This window comes from Zea mays, chromosome 10, assembly GCF_902167145.1.
Source record: "Zea mays cultivar B73 chromosome 10, Zm-B73-REFERENCE-NAM-5.0, whole genome shotgun sequence".
NCBI lineage: Eukaryota > Viridiplantae > Streptophyta > Magnoliopsida > Poales > Poaceae > Zea > Zea mays.
In genome coordinates, this window is record NC_050105.1 from 35,056,252 (window position 1) to 35,074,026 (window position 17,775).

The window sequence follows — 17,775 nt, forward strand, 5'->3', positions numbered from 1 at the left end:
AAACAACATGGTGCTTGATTCAAAGCATATATACTAGGGCTAAAAGGGTTGTGCAAAGAAGGGGAGAGCCATGAGAAGTTGAAGCATTTGCATTTTTCATATTTTCTTTCCATTCTCTTTACCTTCGTTTCGATGAACTGTGCAGTAATGAATTCTGAGACATCGGATGTAAGTGATACAAAATGTAATCCTGAGGTTTCACCTTTTTGGGTCATGTTGGGATTAAGTGCACCATATCCTCGTTTTCTTCTTTTTGTCTCTTTTTTTGTTTTACTTCTTTTCTCTCATTCCTTTTTCTTTTTGTATTCTTTAAAAAAGGGTCAAAATATTTTCATCAAGGGGAATGGTTTTGAAGATAGAGGTGATAGGGTGGAGTTTTTATACTTATATACATAATTGTTATTTAACATTCCAGTAAGACATATTTTCCTAGTACAAAAACCTCTGATGTTACACAAGTTCATTGTTCTCTCCATTCACTAGCACCCTGGTCGAGGAGTGCAATAGGCTCGAGATAATATTGCACTAGACAGGGTCGAAGCCTAAGTGACTAAGAACTTCAAGCAAGGGCCAAGATACAGTGTTAAAAGCCTTACCAATATCTAGTATGAGGAGCACTCTAGGGATCTTTTGTCTATGGATTGCATTGGTTGTTTATTGCTCCAAGACAAAATTATCATGTATGCTTCTCCCTTACACAAAAGCACTTTGATTTGAAGACACCATCTTAGGGAACTTGGGTGCAAGCCAATTAGCCAACCCCTTAGTAACTATCTTAGCAAAGTTGTGAATCAAAATAGGCATAAAATCTTTTACCTCAATAGCATTAGGCTTTGTTGGGTTCATACACGTGGACCTAAGCACTCAAGAGCAGGTGAGACAATAGTGCTCAACAAGACGAAGGTAACTAGATACAAACTTTCTCCCTATTTTTCATCGATTCTTCAATGCTGATTTTCTTTCCACCCTTAGTCCATATGTAAAAATAAGAACTTTTTCCCCACTCTGAAGCTTCGACAGTTGATCTCCTGACAATGTCTATAGAAACTTCAAAGTCAGGTCCATTGCAAGTTTTCACATGATGGCATCCAGCCTTCAGCAAAAACGAAGTAGTGTTTCGGGTGCCTATCCATGCGCAGTAGTCCTCTCGAGTTGAGTGAACACCTTTGTATGCGTGAGTTTCACTGAGGATCCGTCACATCATTCCTTCTAAGTCACCATCATACCTTACTCCAGCAGAGGATAAGGTCCTCTCTAACTCATTGTGGCATCTGTTGCCTATAATATTGCAGTTGCTCATCAAAATCCGATAGTTTTTGTTGACCTGCCTCATGTGATTTATTTCATCATTAATGTCTCCCATATTCACGTGAGCAAAGTTTAAGTTAACAACTGCTTTGGCAGATTCTTGTCTTATTTTACTAGTTTTCACTTTGTACTCTTCCTTTGCTCGCTTTAATTCAGCTTTGAGCGATGCAAAAAGTTTGTCTTCCTTCACATTCGAAGCTTCGAACTCTGATATTTTATTTTCCATTGTCTCCTTAAGCTTGTTTCTCTCTCTAGACAGAGTCTGAACTTTAGTTTGACACTCAATTAAGTCTTTTTCTAGAATTTCAAAAGATTTTTCTATCTCCCTATAGTCGTACGGAAGCTCAGATACTTCAGATTTAAGCTTTATAATTTCTATTTAGGCAGCTTCACCCTCGACGTTTTTCCTATTCTTCAGGGCTTTGCTCAAGAATAGGACCAACAAAAGTCAAAACTAAAAATGACTAAGTTTTGTAACAAATCAATCTGAAGTGTAAAAGGAAAATAAATACAAACATTACCTTTAGATGATTGTATGCGAGGCAGTCTGAAAAATCTTCGAAGGACATGGTTGACAACACGGCCTCTAGCTTTGGAAAACCAATATTGTTTGCCATATAACGTCATACTTCAGTTTCTAGGTTATCCGGATAGCAATACATATAATCGTCTAGCCTTCCACGAAGATCATAGCCCCGAAGGGTACCCAAGTTGCTCAGCAAAGCCAATAGCTTCAGCTAGCTGCTTTACGCCCATAGTCTTCCGAGCAGCATGATGAACTCTATATCTCTGGTAGCCTTTCGCCAAGCGACGTGTCATCCTCGATAGCCTTCTTGGCCTATTCAATTTTTGTGAGCCCTTTTCCCTTGTCCTCTACCATAGCAGTCTTCGTAGAACTAGTTTTCTCTTCAGCCACTATAATCGTCGAAGGTGTTACTGCTAGAGACACTGGTTAAGCCTTCGGGCTCTTTGGTTTCGTCACATTTGCAGTAGACAGTGTAGCATCCTTCGTCGCAAGGTTGTTACAGCGATATCCTTATCCTTGGTGTCGTTGTCTTCATCATCATCAAAAAAATGAGCACATCACTGAACCTATGCGTTCATCATCTTCTTCTTCGCTGTCTCTGAAGTGGCCCCTTGAGCCTTTGGAGCAATGGCCTCTTCAGTCTTTGTCTCCTAGGTCTCTGAAGCACAGCTTCCTGGGTCTCTAAAGTTCTAGTTATCAAGGATGTTTTCTCGATAGCAGACATCCTCTTAGCTTTGTGCACAGCCTGCAAAAGTTATAAATAACAAAGTCAATTGTTGGTCACTTGTTTTTAATTGATGTATGGAATCAAAAACTAGGCAACACAAAGTTAAAAAGTAGAAACCTTCATCCTCGTGATGTTATCTCTTCAGGATAACATCTCAAGTACAAAGGTAAGTGTATTCAAAGGGCACACACAAAGCATGATGAAGTAAGACATTAGAACTCATCTCATGTGCTTTAGCATTTCATTTCTCTTCTTACACAAGATAAGTTTACAAACATACCTTCGTCTTCTTGATGCAAGATAGCATGAAGGTGTTTCAAAGGATGAGCTATATGAAGCTGTAGCACCCGGCTAAAGGTACTTTATGCAGAGCACTGTTCATCTATTTATAGGGAGACGAACTGACCTTGTAAGGTTTTACAATAATGCCCATCTATTTTTACATAAGTCATTTACAAATGGTATTAGGGTAGTAATGTATTTTTCTTCGTTCTTGACTTCGCAAGTTTCAGCCTTTGTCAGCCAGCTACTTCTTACTTTTGACTTGTGGCCGAAGTCACCACCTTTGGCCATTGCCTTCATTGCTTGCATATAGATGAAGTGCTTTTGTATGCCATTTCCTGCCGAAGTTTAGCTTTGTACGCTAGTGAGGACAATCCTGAAATACACTTGTTAATCGAATGAGCCAGATGTTAGACAAATAAACTTCGGCATCCAAGTGATCTTCGGTAGAACCACTTCTTGTATGCTTAAGGCAATCTTGTGACACAACTAAATAGAGGACCTTCCGCAATATAGGCCCACAACATCAACAAAATAGCACTAAGTTAAATAACAGATTTCAAGAGTTTGTTATATCAGTGAAGTCTCTTTCGAGGCTTGAGAAGGTGTTGCCCCAGGTTTTATCTTTGGAACTTTGTTGTGTCTCGTCGTCACCTTCGCTTCCTCTTTTTTGTCTCTTGAACCGCATGAGGGTATTCAGGGTAAAAGTCAAACGGAAATGTGCCCTTGGGCCATTTCTAAGTATTTTGGTGATAAAGTGCCCAACACAAATGGTTTAAGTGTAAACTGTGCAAAATGGTGGATGAAGTGCAAATCATCAATAAGGTATGATTCTAGACTTAGTACATTGTTTTTTTTGTACTAACATATTTGTCTAAGTGCTAGAATCAGAGAAAATACAAAAGGAAAAAGGCTTGGCTGGAGCAGCCAAGACTCTGCGCAGTCTGGGTGCACCGGACTGTTCGGTGGTGCACCGGACAGTGTCCGGTGGTGCAGGCTGGCGTCTGGTCAACTGGCCGCTCTCGGGAATTCATCGGCGGCGTACGGCTAAAATTCACCGGACTGTCCGGTGGTGCACCAGACTGTCCGGTGAGCCAACGGTCAGCCGCGCAATCTGCGCGTGACGCGTGGCCGAGCCAACGGTCTGATGGGGGCACCGGACTGTCCGGTGCGCCAACGGCTCCAAATCTTCAATGGTCGGTTGCGCCAATTTAGGAAAGCAATCTGCACCGGACACTGAACAGTGCCTGTCCGGTGGCACACCGGACTGTCCAGTGCGCCACCCGATAGAAGGCAAGAATTGCCTTCCTGGATTGCTCTCAACGGCTCCTAGCTGCCTTGGGGCTATAAAAGGGACCCCTAGGCGCATGGAGGAGTACACCAAGCATACTCTGAACATTCTAAGACTCCCGCACTCCATTCTCGCACACTCGATTGACATTCTTAGAGTGTGTTTGGTTTGAGGAATGAAGTGATCCATCTTCTTCTCACTCCTCATTTTTTATTTGGTTTGTCGAATAGAATGGGTTGATCCATCACCACCCCATTCCTCATAAGCTATTAAGTAGTATATACCTGAGGAGTGGGTTGATTCCACCAAAATTGATGGAATGAACTTATGATGCATCACCTCATGAAGCATATAGTGACTCCACAAACCAAACACACCATTAGTGATTTGAGCTTTGTTCTAGTGGTGAACTTGTTGTGTCTCAATTGAGCTCAAGTTTTGGCTTGTGTGTGTGCGTATTGCTGGGATTTGTGTGTGTTGCTTCCCTCCCTTAATCTAGTGCTTTCACTTTGATATTTGTTGTAAGGGCGAGAGACTCCAACTTGTGGAGATTCCTCGCAAACGGGAAAAGTGATAAGAAAAAGGAACACCGTGGTATTCAAGTTGATCATTGGATCACTTGAGAGGGGTTGAGTGCAACCCTCATCCATTGGGACGCCACAATGTGGAGTAGGCAAGTTTTGTGCTTGGCCGAACCACGGGATAAACCACTGTGTCTACTGTGTTGTTTCTCTCTGTGGTTTCTGTGTTTCACAAGTACTCCTCTCCAACTACTTGATCCTATTGCACTAACACTTAACCAAGTTTTTGTGGCAATAAGTTTTTAAGTTTTACAGGATCACCTATTCACCCCCCCCCTCTAGGTGCTCTCAATTGGTATTGGAGCCGTTCTCTTCACGAAAGGGACTAATTGCCCAAAGGGATGGATCCTAAGGGAAAGGGGATGGTGATCAACGACAAGGAGAAGGAGTCCTTCATCAATGAGCCAAAAGACGACAAGCCCACCGACTCGGGCTCAAGTCACAAGAAGAAGGATGGGAAGAAGAAGAGGCGCATAAAGAAGATAGTCTACTACGACAGCGACGACTCCTCCTCTTCCCAAAGAGACGACGACGACAAGAAAAAGAAAACGGTCAACTCAAACTTTTCTTTTGATTATTCTCGTATTCTGCAAAATTCCAATGCTCATTTGCTTTCCATTCCTCTTGGTAAACCTCCACACTTTGATGGAGAGGACTACGGATTTTGGAGTCACAAAATGCGTAGCCACTTGTTCTCTCTTCATCCAAGTATATGGGAGATAGTAGAAAATGGAATGCAATTTGATAGTACGGATAATCCCATGTTTATCAATGAACAAATTCACAAAAATGCACAAGCTACCACTGTTCTTTTAGCATCCTTGTGCGGGGAAGAGTATCATAAGGTGGGCGGCTTGGATAATGCTAAGCAAATTTGGGACACCATCAAGATCTCACATGAGGGGAACGACGCGACCATGATCACCAAGATGGAGTTGGTGGAAGGCGAACTAGGAAGGTTCGCAATGATCAGGGGGGAGGAGCCAACCCAAACGTACAACAGGCTCAAGACCCTGGTCAACAAAATCAGGAGCTATGGAAGCACGAGATGGACGGACCACGACGTCGCCCGGCTTATGCTAAGGTTATTCACTGTCCTTGATCCTCATCTTGTAAACTCTATCCGTGAAAATCCTAGGTACACCAAGATTACGCCCGAGGAAATACTCGGAAAGTTTGTAAGCGGGCGAATGATGATCAAGGAGGCAAGATATGTTGATGAGGCGTTGAATGGCCCACTGCCGATCCACGAGCCTCAAACCGTTGCTCTCAAAGCAACAAGTAGCAGGGAGGCACTACCTAGCAAGGTGGCGCAAGTTGAGGCGGCCGGGCTAAATGAGGATGAAATGGCCCTCATCATCAAGCGCTTCAAGACGGCGCTCAAAGGTCGCAAGGAGCATCCCAACAAGAGCAAGACGAAGGGAAAGCGCTCCTGCTTCAAGTGTGGTAAGATTGGTCACTTTATTGCTAACTTTCCTGATAATGATAGTGACCAGGAACAAGGAAAGAATGGGAAGAGAGAGAACAAGAAGGTTTACAAGAAGGCTAAGGGCGAGGCACACCTTGGAAAAGAGTGGGACTCGGATGGTTCCTCGTTCGACTCCGACGACGAAGGACTCGCCGCCACGGCCTTCAACAAATCGTCTCTCTTCCCCAATGAGCATCACACCTGCCTCATGGCAAAGCAGAAGAAGGTAAGCACTCAAAATACTATTACATATGCTTCTTCAAGTGATGATGAATCTAGTGATGATGAAGTAGACTACGCAGGTTTATTCAAAGGTTTAGGTAGAACTAAAATTGATAAGATCAATGAATTAATTGATGCTTTGAATGATAAGAATAGATTATTAGAAAAGCAAGAGGATCTTTTATATGAAGAGCATGATAAATTTGTAAGTGTGCAAAAATCTCTTGCTTTAGAAGTTAAAAGAAATGAAATGCTTTCATGTGAATTATCTACTTGTCATGAGTCTATTTCTAGTCTAAAGAGTATCAATGATGACTTAAATGCTAAGTTAGAAGTAGCTAATAAATCTAGCTCATGTATTGAACATGTAGTAATCTGTAATAGGTGTAAGGACTTTAATGTTGATGCATGTGTTGAGCACCTTACTTCTATTGCAAAATTAAATGGTGAAGTGGCTAGTCTTAATGCCCAACTTAAGACTAGCAAAAATGACTTTGATAAACTAAAATTTGCAAGGGATGCCTACACTATTGGTAGACACCCCTCTATTAAGGATGGACTTGGCTTTCAAAGGGAAGCCAAGAACTTAACAAGTCATAAGGCTCCCATCTCTGCCAAGGAAAAAGGGAAGGCCCCTATGGCTAATAGTGGTCAAAAGAATCATGCTTTCATTTATAGTGATAGAAAATTCTCTAGAAATGCTTATAGGAACTATGCTTATGATTCACATGTTATGAATGCTTCTAGTTCCTCTGTTGTGCATGGTAGAAATATGCCTAGGAAAAATGTTGTTCATATGCCTAGGAAAGTAAGTAATGAACCGTCTACAATTTACCATGCTTGTAATGCTTCCTTTGCAATTTGTAGTAAGAATAAGAAAGTGATTGCTAGGAAGTTGGGGGCCAAGTGCAAGGGAGACAAGACTTGCATTTGGGTCCCAAAGACGATTACAACTAACCTTGTAGGACCCAACAAGAGTTGGGTACCTAAAACCCAAGCCTAATTTACCTTGCAGGTTTATGCATCCGGGGGCTCAAGCTGGATTATCGACAGCGGATGCACAAACCACATGACGGGGGAGAAGAAGATGTTCACCTCCTACGTCAAGAACAAAGATTCCCAAGATTCAATCATATTCGGTGACGGGAATCAAGGCAAGGTTAAAGGACTAGGAAAGATAGCTATTTCATCCGAGCATTCCATATCTAATGTGTTTTTGGTTGAATCGCTCGGGTATAACTTGTTCTCCGTTAGTCAATTATGTAATATGGGTTACAATTGCTTATTTACAAATGTAGATGTGTATGTCTTTAGAAGGAGTGATGGTTCATTAGCTTTTAAGGGTGTACTAGACGGCAAACTCTATTTAGTTGATTTTGCAAAGGAGGAGGCCGGTCTAGATGCATGCTTAATTGCTAAGACTAGCATAAGCTGGCTGTGGCATCGCCGTCTAGCACATGTGGGGATGAAGAACCTTCACAAACTTCTAAAGGGAGAACATGTGTTAGGTCTAACAAATGTAACTTTCGAAAAAGATAGACCTTGTTGTGCAGCTTGTCAAGCAGGTAAACAGGTGGGAAGTACTCATCATAGCAAAAATGTGATGACCACATCAAGACCTTTGGAGCTACTTCATATGGACCTCTTCGGACTCGTCGCCTACCTCAGCATCGGGGGAAGTAAGTATGGTCTTGTTATTGTTGATGATTTTTCCCACTTCACTTGGGTATTCTTCTTGCAGAATAAAACAGAAACCCAAGGGACCCTTAAGCGCTTCCTAAGGAGAGCTCAAAACGAATTTGAGCTCAAGGTGAAAAAGATAAGAAGCGACAACGGGTTCGAATTCAAGAACCTTCAAGTGGAGGAGTACCTTGAGGAGGAAGGAATCAAGCACGAGTTCTCCGCTCCCTACACACCACAGCAAAACGGTGTGGTAGAGAGGAAGAACAGGACACTTTTAGACATGGCAAGGACGATGCTTGGTGAATTCAAGACGCCCGAACGGTTTTGGACGGAAGCTGTGAACATGGCCTGCCACGCCATAAACCGGGTCTATCTTCATCGCCTCCTCAAGAAGACGTCGTATGAACTCCTAACCGGTAACAAACCCAACGTGTCATACTTTCGTGTATTTGGGAGTAAATGTTATATTCTAGTGAAGAAAGGTAGAAATTCTAAATTTGCTCCCAAAGCTGTAGAAGGGTTTTTGTTAGGTTATGACTCAAATACGAAGGCGTATAGAGTCTTCAACAAATCATCGGGTTTAGTTGAAGTCTCTAGCGACGTTGTATTTGATGAGACTAATGGCTCTCCAAGAGAGCAAGTTGATCTTGATGATGTAGATGAAGAAGATGTTCCAACAGCCGCAATACGCACCATGGCGATTGGAGATGTGCGACCACAGGAACAAAAGGAGCAAGATCAACCTTCTTCCTCAACAATGGTGCATCCCCCAACTCAAACTGATGAACAGGTTCATCAAGAAGAGGCGTGTGATCAAGGGGGAGCACAGGATGATCATGCTTTGGAGGAAGAAGCACCACAGGCCCCTCCAACTCAAGTTCGAGCGACGATTCAAAGGAATCATCCCGTCGACTAGATATTGGGTGATATAAGCAAGGGAGTAACTACTCGCTCTAGATTAGCTAATTTTTGTGAGAATTACTCTTTTGTCTCTTCTATTGAGCCTTTCAGGGTAGAAGAGGCCTTGCTAGATCCGGACTGGGTGTTGGCCATGCATGAAGAGCTCAATAACTTCAAGAGAAATGAAGTTTGGACACTGGTGCCACGTCCCAAGCAAAACATGGTGGGAACCAAGTGGGTGTTCCGCAACAAACAGGACGAGCACGGGGTGGTGACAAGGAACAAGGCTAGACTTGTGGCAAAAGGTTATGCCCAAGTCGCAGGTTTGGACTTTGAGGAGACTTTTGCTCCTGTGGCTAGGCTAGAGTCTATTCGCATATTGTTAGCCTATGCCGCTCACCACTCTTTCAGGTTGTTCCAAATGGATGTGAAGAGCGCTTTCCTCAACGGGCCAATCAAGGAGGAGGTGTACGTAGAGCAACCCCCTGGCTTTGAGGATGAACGGTACCTCAACCACGTATGTAAGCTCTCTAAGGCGCTCTATGGACTTAAGCAAGCCCCAAGAGCATGGTATGAATGCCTTAGAGACTTTCTAATTGCTAATGCTTTCAAGGTCGGGAAGGCCGATCCAACTTTATTCACTAAGACTTGTGATGGTGACTTATTTGTGTGCCAAATTTATGTCGATGACATAATATTTGGTTCTACTAACCAAAAGTCTTGTGAAGAGTTTAGCAGGGTGATGACTCAAAAGTTTGAGATGTCGATGATGGGCGAGTTGAACTACTTCCTTGGGTTCCAAGTGAAGCAACTCAAGGACGGCACTTTCATCTCCCAAACGAAGTACACGCAAGATTTGATCAAGCGGTTTGGGATGAAGGACGCCAAGCCCGCAAATACTCCAATGGGAACCGATGGACATGTCGACCTCAAGAAAGGAGGTAAGTCCATTAATCAAAAGGCATACCGGTCTATGATAGGGTCTTTACTTTATTTATGTGCTAGTGGACCGGATATTATGCTAAGCGTATGCATGTGTGCTAGATTTCAATCCGATCCAAGGGATTGTCACCTTGTGGTCGTTAAGCGAATTCTTGGATATTTAGTTGCTACGCCTTGCTTCGGGATCTGGTATCCAAAGGGGTCAACCTTTGACTTAATTGGATACTCAGACTCCGATTATGTTGGATGCAAGGTTGATAGGAAGAGTACATCAGGGACGTGCCAATTCTTAGGAAGGTCCCTAGTGTCTTAGAGTTCTAAGAAACAAACTTCCGTTGCCCTATCCACCGCTGAGGCCGAGTATGTTGCCGTAGGACAGTGTTGCGCGCAACTACTTTGGATGAGGCAAACCCTCAGGGACTTTGGCTACAATCTGAGCAAAGTCCCACTCCTATGTGATAATGAGAGTGCTATCCGCATGGCGGATAATCCTGTTGAACACAGCCGCACTAAGAACATAGACATCCGGCATCACTTTTTGAGAGACCACCAGCAAAAGGGAGATATCGAAGTGTTTTATATTAGCACCGAGAACCAGCTAGCTGATATCTTTACCAAGCCTTTAGATGAGAAGACCTTTTGCAGGCTACGTAGTGAGCTAAATGTCTTAGATTCGCGTAACTTGGATTGATCTAGAGCATACATGTGTTTATGCCTTTGATCATGTTCTTTTTGCATATTGTTGCTTAATAATGGTGCTCAAGTTGTACACATGATCCCCAGACCTCACAAGTCCATTTGCAAGTGATGCACTTATTTAGGGGGAGGCATGCTACAACTTGACACTTTGAGACTAATCTTGTGTTTGAGTTTACTTGTTTTAGTCTCAAAAGTGGATTGAAAGGGAAAGGTGGACTTGGACCATGAAAGACTTCCACTGCACTCTGATGAGAGGGTAATTTACTCCAAGTTCATCTCCATGCTCTTATTGCCTTTTTACTCCTAATTGAAGATTTTGGTAAGGCAATGAGGTTAAAGGGCCAAATATGATCCCGTTTTGGTGCTTGATGCCAAAGGGGGAGAAATTAAGGCCAAAGCAAGCAAATGGATCAGCTACCACTTGAGAATTTTGAAAATAGTAGAGTTAGAGTCTTTGTTTTGTCAAAATTCTCTTATTGTCTCTTTTTGTCAAAAGGAGTTAGAGTCTTTGTTTTGTCAAAATTCTCTTATTGTCTCTTTTTGTCAAAAGTTGGTCTCTTGTGGGGAGAATGTTTGATTATGGGAAAAAGGGGGTCAAAATTCTCTTATTGTCAAAAGTTGGTCTCTTGTGGGGAGAATGTTTGATTATGGGAAAAAGGGGGAGTTTTTGAATCTTTGATCAATTTCTCTTAGAATACCTCTCTTTATGCCTCAACAAGTGTGTTTGACTTAGAGATAGGAAATTGAAGTTGATTTGCAAAAACAAACCAAGTGGTGGCAAAGGATGATCCAAATATGCCAAATTTGAATCAAAAACAATTCTTGTTCTCATTTGCATTGATGTTGCACTTCTTTTAGTTGCTTTTTGTTGTGTTGGCATAAATCACCAAAAAGGGGGAGATTGAAAGGGAAATGTGCCCTTGGGCCATTTCTAAGTATTTTGGTGATAAAGTGCCCAACACAAATGGTTTAAGTGTAAATTGTGCAAAATGGTGGATGAAGTGCAAATCATCAATAAGGTATGATTCTAGACTTAGTACATTGTTTTTTTGTACTAACATATTTGTCTAAGTGCTAGAATCAGAGAAAATACAAAAGGAAAAAGGCTTGGCTGGAGCAGCCAAGACTCTACGCAGTCTGGGTGCACCGGACTGTCCGGTGGTGCACCGGACAGTGTCCGGTGCGCCAGGCTGGCGTCTGGTCAACTGGCCGCTCTCGGGAATTCGTCGGCGGCGTACGGCTAAAATTCATCGGACTGTCCGGTGGTGCACCGGACTGTCCGGTGAGCCAACGATCGGCCGCGCCAACGGTCGGCCGTGCAATCTGCGCGTGACGCGTGGCCGAGCCAACGGTCTGATGGGGGCACCGGACTGTCCGGTGTGCACCGGACAATGCCCGGTGCGCCAACGGCTCCAAATCTTCAACGGTCGGCTGCGCCAATTTAGGAAAGCAATCTGCACCGGACACTGAACAGTGCCTGTCCGGTGGCACACCGGACTGTCCGGTGCGCCACCCGACAGAAGGCAAGAATTGCCTTCCTGGATTGCTCTCAACGGCTCCTAGCTGCCTTGGGGCTATAAAAGGGACCCCTAGGCGCATGGAGGAGTACACCAAGCATACTCTAAACATTCTAAGTAGGGGTGGTAATGGATCGCGATCCAAATGGCTCTTCACAATTTGGTAGGGCCCTAACTTATTTATAGTTCAAAAATGAATAGAAACAAAGCCCGATCCTAATCCGATTCGATCCTTAAGTTTTATAGTGTAAAATTTGAGGCCCATTGTCAACCCTAATTCTAAGACTCCTACACTCCATTCTCGCACACTCGATTGACATTCTTAGTGATTTGAGCTTCGTTCTAGTGGTGAACTTGTTGTGTCTCAATTGAGCTCAAGTTTTGGCTTGTGTGTGTGCGTATTGCTGGGATTTGTGTGTGTTGCTTCCCTCCCTTAATCTAGTGCTTTCACTTTGATATTTGTTGTAAGGGCGAGAGACTCCAACTTGTGGAGATTCCTCGCAAACGGGAAAAGTGATAAGAAAAAGGAACACCGTGGTATTCAAGTTGATCATTGGATCACTTGAGAGGGGTTGAGTGCAACCCTCGTCCATTGGGACGCCACAACGTGGAGTAGGCATGTTTTGTGCTTGGTCGAACCACGGGATAAACCACTGTGTCTACTGTTGTGTTGTTTCTCTCTGTGGTTTCTGTGTTTCACAAGTACTCCTCTCCAACTACTTGATCCTATTGCACTAACACTTAACCAAGTTTTTGTGGCAATAAGTTTTTAAGTTTTATAGGATCACCTATTCACCCCCCCCCTCTAGGTGCTCTCAAAAAGAAGCCAATAGCATCAAAAAGGTGATTCAATCGACGTCTTTTTCGCACCGCAAAAGCCCGATGCAAATCCTCGGCCCTATGGCTTGCTATAATTTCCATGTATTTCATTACATTTTGCCTCAACAGAATCTAACCACTCATCACAAGGCTCCCCAAATTCATCTTCAAACTTATACTTATAGCAAAGTCTAAGTAGTATAGGCTCTGCATCCGAAGCATCTTTCTCAGACATCTTCGACATCTCCCACTCTGCCCTTAGTGGCCATATTTTAAATGCCAAATACTCTTGAATAAGATCCATTGTTCAAATATGTGTGCAAACAACATTGAAAGCAACTCTGGTAGCTTGAGCTTTGAAGTTGATATAACAAGTTGGTTTTTTATACCCGAAGCATGTGTGAATAGGCCTCTGAATGATTCCTTTTATATCAGTCCGCTCTTTCAAGTCGTTCTTCATATAAAAACCACTCTTTTGCCTATTCATTTGGCCATTTCCTTCGGTATGCACCCTAGAATCTCCTCGTCGACACCACAGAAGAGCACGGATCCGGGTTTGTAGTGGCCAGCAATAGCGAATTCTTTTAACTCAGAGATATCCTCTTCGGAGAGTTCCTGGCCGCCCAAGTGTCATAGGTCCAACACTATATCCTCTAAAGAAGCTCCTTCCAACTTTTTCATTTTTAAGGGTGAAGCCCTATCAGTGGTCACTTCATCCATTTCTCTCTCGGGAACCACATCAGCTATAATCCTGTCAATCTCTGACATTGTGGTTCTAAGAGGGCCTCCTCTATTTTCAGCTTCAGGGGTAGCCTCATCAACTTCGGCATCAGCGTTAGCTTCGACATTAGCAGGGGCAACACTTTTTTTCTGCCAAGACCGGGGTTGGGGTATAATGGATAGCTTTCATTACAGCCATCATCCATCGTTTCTTTTGACCCCCCCCCCCCCCACATTTCCCTCAGTTGCCGAAGCAGTCTTCTTCTCTTCTGCGCTTTTTTCAACCCCCTACTCCTTTGGCTGCAATAGAAAATGGGAAGGGTTCAGTCATTACCTTCAATATTTCTGTAACACCAGCGGAGGAAGACGAAGAGGTACCGGCAGTCTTCTCTGGTACATCTTGTACCTTCGCCTCGACAGGAGCCAAGATTGAGGACTTTTGTTTTTTGGGAGTCGAATCCTTTGGCTCCACTGAAATTTTTTGTTTTTTAGCAGCCCTCGGATCTTTTTCAATGGACCGTATGGCTTTGCTTTTTAAAATACTTACAACCCTCTTTTTCATTGCACCCCCGGCTCCTTCGTCAAGCCTTTCATAATCTGGGTATTCGAAGTTGAGAGCGTCCATCACTCGGTTTAGTCTTCATTTTTTCCGGGTGCCGAAGGCAGCTGTCATCAATTGATCTTCCTTCTTCATGTAGTTTCCAAGGATTTCATTGCACATTGTCTCTATCATTTCCAACCATTCGGCACAAGGGACGCGGAAGGAATCCTGAAACTTAAAACGATATGGCAACCGAACGAGCTCAAATTTTTCCCTTCATTTTTCTTCGGCATCCCCCACCCACCAGACGTTGGAAAGGTTTTGTTTGCCAGGTATTCTTGCACTAAATCCTAAGTACTAATATGCTCCGCCACAACCCTAAATTCCACTTCGGCTAACTGGTAGGGGGAGCCGAGTTGCATGTTGCACAATGGCTGTGTCATGCTGAAGCTCAGTCTCAGGGGACTCATCACCATAATCATAAGCTTCTCCCTCTTCTTCTCATTAGCTTTCACATAAAATCATTCACTTGTCCAGCCAGTCGACCACTTGGTGCGATATCCGATCACATGAGCTTTAGTATCTTTTCGGTATGCAAAATTGTAACACTCGAAGTTCTTATCAAGACCATCAGCTTAGCCTTAGTCTAGTAATGGAGTTCATGTACCTGGCAAAATCCTTCAGCGTTGGCACTCCTTCCTTGGCTTCGGAGAGCCCATATATATACACTAAGTCTGACTATAACATTTGGAGTCAGCCGATGAAGATAGATTTCAAACTTCTTTAAAACTTTACCAATCATTTCATATAGAGGGAACCGAAGTCCTGCTCTGAAGAAGCTCTAAAACACAATGACTTCATCATCTCTTGGTTCTGGAACTACTTCGTCCCCAGCAAACCGAATCAATTCATCATCATTTTTTCCAAAATATCCCATCTTTTTAATTAAAGCCAAATCCTCCACCTTAATTATGGATTTTCCGAACTCAATATGGCTAGGTTTGCTTGGGCTTAGAATGACATCATCTTCTTCGTCATCACTCTCAGCTTCGGTAACAGTTGTTTCAGCTTCTGCAACAGCAACATCTTCTTTCAAAACAGACTCTTCTTCCTCTCATACAACTAACCCGGAACGTTTCATCATTTCTGAGATAGGAGTCGTCTCAGTAACTTTAGCTTCTTCTCCTTCGTGTGCTACTCTAGCAGTAGACCTGACTCTAGTCATTTCAGTTTTATGTGACAAAGCTAAACTCAGCTAATTGGATGTTTATCCGAAGCTTACGTAGCAAGTGCACGGAAAGCAGAAAGCTTTGGATTTAGTAAAAAATTTCAACAGAACAACAGCGCAATAGCAACGAATGTTGTGGTAACTTCTTACCAACTCATCTGTTTATATAGCCCCTGCAGGTGAAGAAGGCGAACCGTCGAAGCACGCGTACTGACTGGTCGGTGGACCGGTAAGCAGCATAGCATTTTTATTTGTTTTTTAATAACAAGCTCAGGGAAGGTGTTTTTCGGACCTTCGGCATCCTGAAGCCTTCGTGTTTTTCACGGATCGAGCTCGTTGTGAAAAAACGACCTAACACCGCAAAGGGGCTACCGTTGGGGGTCTTCTTCTCTGTCGAACGTCCTCAAGACGAAGATACTGTATGTAAATGACAAGATCTAATCCCGAAGCTACAACGAACATGTGTGGAAAGGCCGAAGGTGATCAGCTTCGACCTAAGGTGGTGACGAAGGTCAAGCATAATGTTGTGTCGAAGAGGAAAAGACTAGTTAATCCTTGATGTTTTGTATTAGGATTATAAGTATATGTTGAGGTCATAAATGTATTTTTACTTGGGCTGCGTCCCGTGCCTATAAATAGGTGAACAGTATCCCCGTACTGTTCATGGTGGATGGTAATTGATCTCGCGTCATCACCTTCAAACAAGCTGAAGATATCAATGTAATATAAATTCTGATAATGTTTATATGTTTATCATGGAATAAATATTTGAATGGATAACACATATCATGTGTATAAACTTTTATTTTTTATGAATGATGAAGACGTGTCCTCCATGACCTTTGTCTGAAGATCATTATTTCTGAAAGGAGATAATGCTTCAAAGTACAAAGGTCTTTAATGTTTAACAATTGTGTTGTTGTCACACCCGGATTTAAGGGATAAAGTCGGGTGCGTCTCATATGTGCGCCAAAGAAGAACATCACATATAATGACAAAGTGTATAGAGATAAATGTCACAAGTATCATTATTACATAGCGAAAGTCTTACAAAAATAGATGATAACAATAAAATGAACTAAATAATTATTCCTTGGCGCCATCAAGCTGACTGGGAGACGCCACCTATATAAGCTCATACTCCTCGTTGTAGGCCTCCTCTTGGACCACATGTTCTTCTCCTGTGCGGGGGTTTATATATCTCAAGAGTGAGCTCACAAAAGATCATAGCTCAACAAGTTGTGGGGAATAATGTGCATGAACTCACCAAAGGTGGGAGCTCATGTGAAGTGTAAGGCTGATCAACAAATACTAGTTAAAGTTGAGCATTGCTTTTAATAAGTTGGTCAAATTTTATTAGCATTTACTAAATGTAAGTAAATACCAAACCAGAGTAATAATAGATCAAATTAATAATAAACCACAATACGATGCAAATGACCAATTAAATTTTAATTCCATAAGTTACTCATGTGAGGGTCCGAGTCGCTCATGACCGTGAGCACGACTGATATACCAGTTTTACACTCTGCAGAGGTTGCGCATCTTTATCCACAAGTCATGTTACCCATCTGCCAAGGGGTCATGAATCCCATACATCTCTACCAACGAAGTGAGGTAGGGTAACACTACGAGGCCTTTACAAAGTTCTACTAGCTTCACAAAACCCACTACAGTTTCTAGGGAGCGCAATGCAGGAATCTCGCGTCTGACCGCCATCGTAGCAAAATCAACCCGAGAACCTCCCTACCCCAACCACTCCCCTACTGCCCTTGCCACTTTAGGGTAAGGTAGTCATTCACTAGCTATCCTAATTAGTCAGCCAAGGGCGTCCCTTACCACCGTTGTGGTAGCACTGTTTTTCTGGGTAGTTCTCCAAGTTCCAATTAACATAATGATCTTGTCATGAACAGTAAATAACAAATTGATAATAAAAGCATGATCATGAATAATGTGTATCTTAATACCCAAACCCACATAAAGCAATAGCAGGTACTACCCAAAAGTTCAGTGGTAAACAAGGTATAAAGATAGCCAAACTAGGGTGGCCTATTGGGTCCCATCAAAATTAGCCTATGAAGATCATAATGTTCAACAGGAACATTATTGGGTAAATAGAAGTAATCAAGGGCACAACTTGCCTTCAATGAGCTCCTGCTCAGCAATTTCCTCCTACTGAACACCTGGGTCCTCGGTCACTTGCTCGTCTACTCGTAGCAATACAAAGAAACATGGTATAGGACAAGTTAACATCACACCAAACATAGGAATATAATGCATGATAATATTCTATGCATCGTAATGAGATCGTAGGTTCGAGA